General features: G+C 44.2%; 1 long non-coding RNA gene across 6 annotated transcripts; it reads right to left on the minus strand.

Moving 5' to 3' along the window:
* Positions 1–1,125: 1,125 nt before the first annotated feature.
* LOC123448317 lies at positions 1,126–4,437 on the minus strand. Of its 6 annotated transcripts, none has more exons than XR_006631672.1 (4): positions 4,116–4,437; positions 3,702–3,810; positions 2,541–2,762; positions 1,126–1,326 (listed from the first exon to the last, which is right to left on the minus strand). It is a non-coding gene; the product is annotated as an uncharacterized LOC123448317 (long non-coding RNA). The 6 variants fall into 6 exon arrangements; XR_006631675.1 differs by having other exon boundaries at positions 2,541–2,721; positions 4,116–4,436; XR_006631673.1 differs by having other exon boundaries at positions 3,741–3,810; positions 4,187–4,434.
* Between the last annotated feature and the right edge of the window lie 923 nt (positions 4,438–5,360).

Here is a 5,360-nt window from a genome sequence, read left to right on the forward strand (position 1 = left end):
CCGGCGAGGCACCGACAAGCAGTAGCACCAGGCCGGCGCCACGCCTCACCCCAAGATCCTGCTCGCGTACCGCACCCGAGGCTCCTCCTCCAGCCTCTTCACCGATCCCATGCCTCACCACCGACCGGCCTCGTCGGAGCAGCCGTCCCTGACCGGCCGCCTTGCCTCGGGCCGCCATGTTGCTGCCTTGCCTCTCCCTCGTCACGACTCGAGCGCCTCAGCCATGGCCTTCATCCCCGTCTCCTCCTCGTGTCGTTCCTCATGGTGTTGTTGTGTCGCTAAACTATCGTGTCCGACCCTGCTGTCGTCCTCTGCTTCTCCTCAACCGGAGCTCCTCTGCTACTGCACTTTAACCACCTTGCACGCGCCGCCTGCGTCCCTCTGTTGTCTTTCCGGTTGCCGTGCTGCCATCCGCAGGCCCCTGCATGACCTGCCTTCCCCATGGTCGGCCGGCGACCTTACCCCTCTTTCCTCCCCTTCGTGCAAGGGAACAACTCCTGTGTTGTTCCTCCTCCGCGCGCCCCTCCTTTCTGTAGCTTGCCGCTGCCACAGTACAGTAGCTCTGATGTTGCCCTGTTGGATTCAACTTTGAGTCCACTACTAGTGGCAGGGGCGCACCCTTGGTGCGCCTCTTCTGCGGCCCTGAGCGCACCAATTCAGCTGATTTATTTGTGAGCGTGCATATAAAGCCCAGATGGGTGTCAATTGTTCAAAAAAAAAAAAAAAATAGAAACGCAGCAACAGAACATTCAGTCCTCACGCATAGGAAGCATATGAAGCTAGCAAGTCTATATTAACATAGAGGTCACGTTCTTACAAAGTGGATTAGAAACCCGTCCAACAGATGAAATGAAAGAAGAACATCTTCAAGAATACAAGAATATTAACAAAAGTTGACCACGAAAGTTCAAGTGTTAGTTCATTGTTTAACATATACAAGTAGGTTGCTGCATGAGAGCCTTATTTGAACATGAATTATTCATGTGAAAATTAGATATGCAAAAAACAATTATTTCATCTGCAGCCAGACACAATGCATAATCATCTCAGTTGTAGGAAGCCAACTTTAGTCAAGATAAGATGGGTTCAACAAGCATACGAAACCACCCAGCTGGACAGGAATAGTAACAAAACTGAAATATTCATCAATCAAATGTTCATAGCCATATGATACAACCAACAAGGTAAGACATATTGTCGTGAAGGAGCTCACGGCTTCTCTATTTCATCTACAAAAGCAAACTTTTCCTTCCCTCCACTTGGTCGGCTCACTCCCTTTTCTCCGGCAACGTTTTGTTCCTAAGTTGGCAACATGCATCTAGCTCACTACCACATACACATGAAAAGTGAACAAATAAAGCCTTCGATTAGAATTTTGTGCATGTATCTTTATGAAAAAAGAATACTGGTACATATTGATTTTGTTTCTTAGTTACATACTTTGTAAGTATAGCACACACAAAATATTATGATTTCCAAAAATACAAATCATAAGGAAAATATGACATTATTAATGACAGTATAACATATTGCATACTCCATTACAAATAGAGCATATTTGTTGATACACATTTCATCAAGTTTATTTGCAACCCTTGTCTTGAAGCTTAAAATGTTTAAGCCGGTTGAAACAAACCTGAGGGTTTTAAGAGTATTAGAAAAAATCATGAACTAAGTGCTAAAGCGCTTATAAACTATATGGGCGAACTAACATTTTTCTGTTGATCTAACTAATGTCGAGACACTGATACCTTGAACCATTTCTCAATTAGTCCAATTAAATATTCTTTCTTCAATGATTTCTTCCAACATTTCCTACTCTATATGGAAGAACAGTTAACTTCGGTGAACACCTTTTTCGTATTTTTTTCTATATTTAATTTAATAGTAAAAAAAATAAAGCTCCTCTAGTACATCACTTGCCTGCAAGGAAAAACATGTCAGACATCAAGGATGATTCGTTCTATCTTGAGTATGTTCAGAGAGGTGTTTGTCATTTATTTGCTACACAAACTTTTGTTAGTCGTGTATATGCAATTGCTCACTTTTTAAATAAGGTGCTTTTTCAACAGCTCGAGTATTCAGTTCTGGACAGGCAAATAAAAAGGGACAGGCAACACATCTTGACTATGAATCTGAAAATAGCAACTCATCCAGTAAGGATTTTAAAGATAGATGTCAAGTTTGTCTCTCGAAGAGCGATACAATAGCCTGGAACAAATCACCACAAGTCTAAATGGGTTGATTATCATCTATCTGTATTTCTATACAGTTATTTGATTGCCATCTAAACAGTTCCCGATTATACATACAACTGACCAATTCAAAATATTAAAGCAACATGTAATGAACCTAATTGCTAACTTCTTGCTACTACTGGTTGTACCACATGCACATTTAAAAAATGTATTTTCGAGGGAAATACCATCTTCTGTATAGAGCACATACTTCCATTTAAAGCAGATAGCTTACTGTCTTACATTATATAAGTAACTCATAATAACTCTACAGGGCACCATGAGATGGATAATATATGGTACCTGACTGTATGTTTGCCATGGGAGCCTTCTCAGAGCTTTGTCCTGCTGCCAGGGCCTAACGTAAAAGGAAAGGAGCAAACTGTAAGACATAAATCTTAATGCGTGCAACATTAAGGAAAGAAGGAATAACTACAATGTACTAACCATGCGGTCGGGCACTGGTCATATGTGACTGTTTACACTTCAGAATCATCCAATAAAAAACATAATCAAACTAAAATTCTACAAAAGAAAATATTGGTGTCAAGAGTTCAAGATGGAGAGCAACTTTGCAGCATTTAGTTGTCAAAACATCAGTTAACCAGTAACCACCAAATTAAATGAATGATTATAAGTTCACAATATGCAAAGGAACAGATCTGAATGAATCGAAATCTCAATGTCCACTTTCACTGACGCTGGCAACCGTGTGTGAGGGCTGCCACACATATGCTCTACATCCATACCACGAAATTTCCCGACTCTGATGGACTGGCCTCACTACGCCAAAACTATAAAAAGACTCAGGTTAGACTGCTCGAATCGTATCAATGCCTACAATATTTTCAGTAATAGACCGATAAAACTTCTTATTACTAGCACACTTCCGTGCAAACATGATTTGCCCCTTCATGCAAAGTCTCAGGTTATCATTCTCATTAATTATGACACTACACTATCCCATTCATTTGACAACATCGATCAAAACACATCATTTCTTAATTAGCATCAACATTTATCAGCACGTAATCATAGTTTAGCAGTTAATTTTTATGACTTACTCTATTCCATCTTTCAACGGTGATTTTCCTCAGCGTGAGGGTGTCTGATGGTTGAGAGCAATCCTGGTCCTAGCTCTCACAGTCTAAACCTCATGTTGAATTAGATCCAGATTTCCTAGAAACTGGGAACTGGGCATGTCCAATGAACTTGACGATACATTGAAATAAAGGACTGATGCGGCCAAGATTGTGGTTGGTTATCATCACATATTCACACAAAAATGAATGATTGAAACTAAGAAATCACTACTTGTTTACTTCAATTTTTAATTAAAAAACATCTTCTTCACCAACGAGGTGGTTGGTGTGCCATGTTTCAATTCAGAATCAAGCCTAAATGACCAGCAAACATAATATCTGAGCAGCTAGACACATGAATGAATCAGAACCAGCAGTAAACCTGGGATGGCCAATGGTGTGCGGAGAACTAGAAGTAAACCTGGGATGGACAATGGGTGTGCGGAGGAAACGGCGGCCGCCTCAGCCAGCAGCATGGACATGCCAACAACCTGCAGCACCAGCAGTAAGCGAGAAGTCGGCACAAAAAAATATCGAAAATAGTCCAGGCATGATATCTTGCTGCACGATTGCTAATCGTACGACTTGCTCTAATTTGGCGCACTGTATAGACGGTGCCATATGGAGTGTCGCACAAATTTCATGCATGAAGTGTCTGTGTATAGCAGCAAATTTCATGCATGAAGTGTCTGTGTATAGCAGCGTTGAATAAATATTGTTGCTTCCTCTATCTCTGGTGACGGTCGAGCCCCATCCAGGCATCCACATCTAACATTGAATCTTTTTCTCATCTCACCTCGATCCAGATCCGACTTTGCATCTTTTTCCCATCTCATCTCAGGTTGTCTGTGGTGGATCTCCTCATACCTGCCGGCTGCCCCTCCATGAGTTTAAGCACAAGGTGGGTCGTTGGCTTTCTCGTGGGGAGAATAGGGAAGGGGCAGAGGACCGGTTGCGGAGGAGGAAGAACGTGCGGCAGTGACCGCGTGCTCCATCTAGCGGTCCTCCCGTCGATGGTGGAAGCAGTGCCGTGGGCATGCCAGATCTGAGCCTCATGGCTGCATTGGATTCGTACCAGCTCCTCCACCTGGGACAAGGAGGTCGTCGATGATGGGGAGAGCTTGAGGGAGGAGGGGAGGGTGGGGCGCGAGCTATGAGGGAGGGCGCTGGTGGTGGCAGCGGCTGTGGGAAGGGCGGCGGCAGACGAGGGAGATGGAGAGGGATGGATGGGAATTGGGGAATGAGGGAGTGAGTACTCTGAGGGCGTGGACGATCTAGCCAATCACAAGCACTTTTTTTATCTATCGCCTGGCACATTAGCGATCCGACGTGGCTAGCACGAGGGAAGGCCCAGCATTCCCCTCTTGAAGAGTGTAATGTGTGGTCAGAACCATACCAAGTTATTTTCATGGACGCATTCTAAACCGGGTTGGAGGCCAAGCGCAAAGATGCACCAATTGTTGGAACTTACCTAGTCCTAGTCCTAGCCCTCGCCGGCAGCTCGTCGCACCTCTCTTTGTGCCTGTGTTTTAGTTCACGCGACCAAGAGAAGAAGGAGAAGGGTGGACACAGATGGTTCTCGGTGCTCTACACCGCCGCACGTACGGCCTTGTATTCCTCAAGCAACAACTCGAGTTCACCGCACGTCATTACAACGTATACGGAGGGTTTTATACCTAGGATGCGCCGGGCACGCACCCACGTCGAGCGTGTTAGGCATAGTTTATGCCTAAGTAATTTTGGTGATTGATGACAGTATCGTAAATGACTAACCGTGTGTGTTAAGAATTCAGATAACACACGTCAACGGCACAAGACGACTCGTCTCCTTATTCATTGAACGGAAGCACGGCGCTCTCTACGATTCTCTTTATTTGAGTCATAGGGAAGCCGTACTATTAAGAGGGGATCCGTAGTGAAAAGGTTTGGGTGGAATTTATCTTTGCACGCGCACACTTCACATATTCTCCCTTACCTTCATTTTTGGAGCGGCCCCCGCAATTGTGTTTCTTTCCTCCTTGCAAATTGGTCCCCAGCGGTA

This window comes from Hordeum vulgare, chromosome 4H, assembly GCF_904849725.1.
Source record: "Hordeum vulgare subsp. vulgare chromosome 4H, MorexV3_pseudomolecules_assembly, whole genome shotgun sequence".
In the NCBI taxonomy this organism is placed as follows: domain Eukaryota; kingdom Viridiplantae; phylum Streptophyta; class Magnoliopsida; order Poales; family Poaceae; genus Hordeum; species Hordeum vulgare.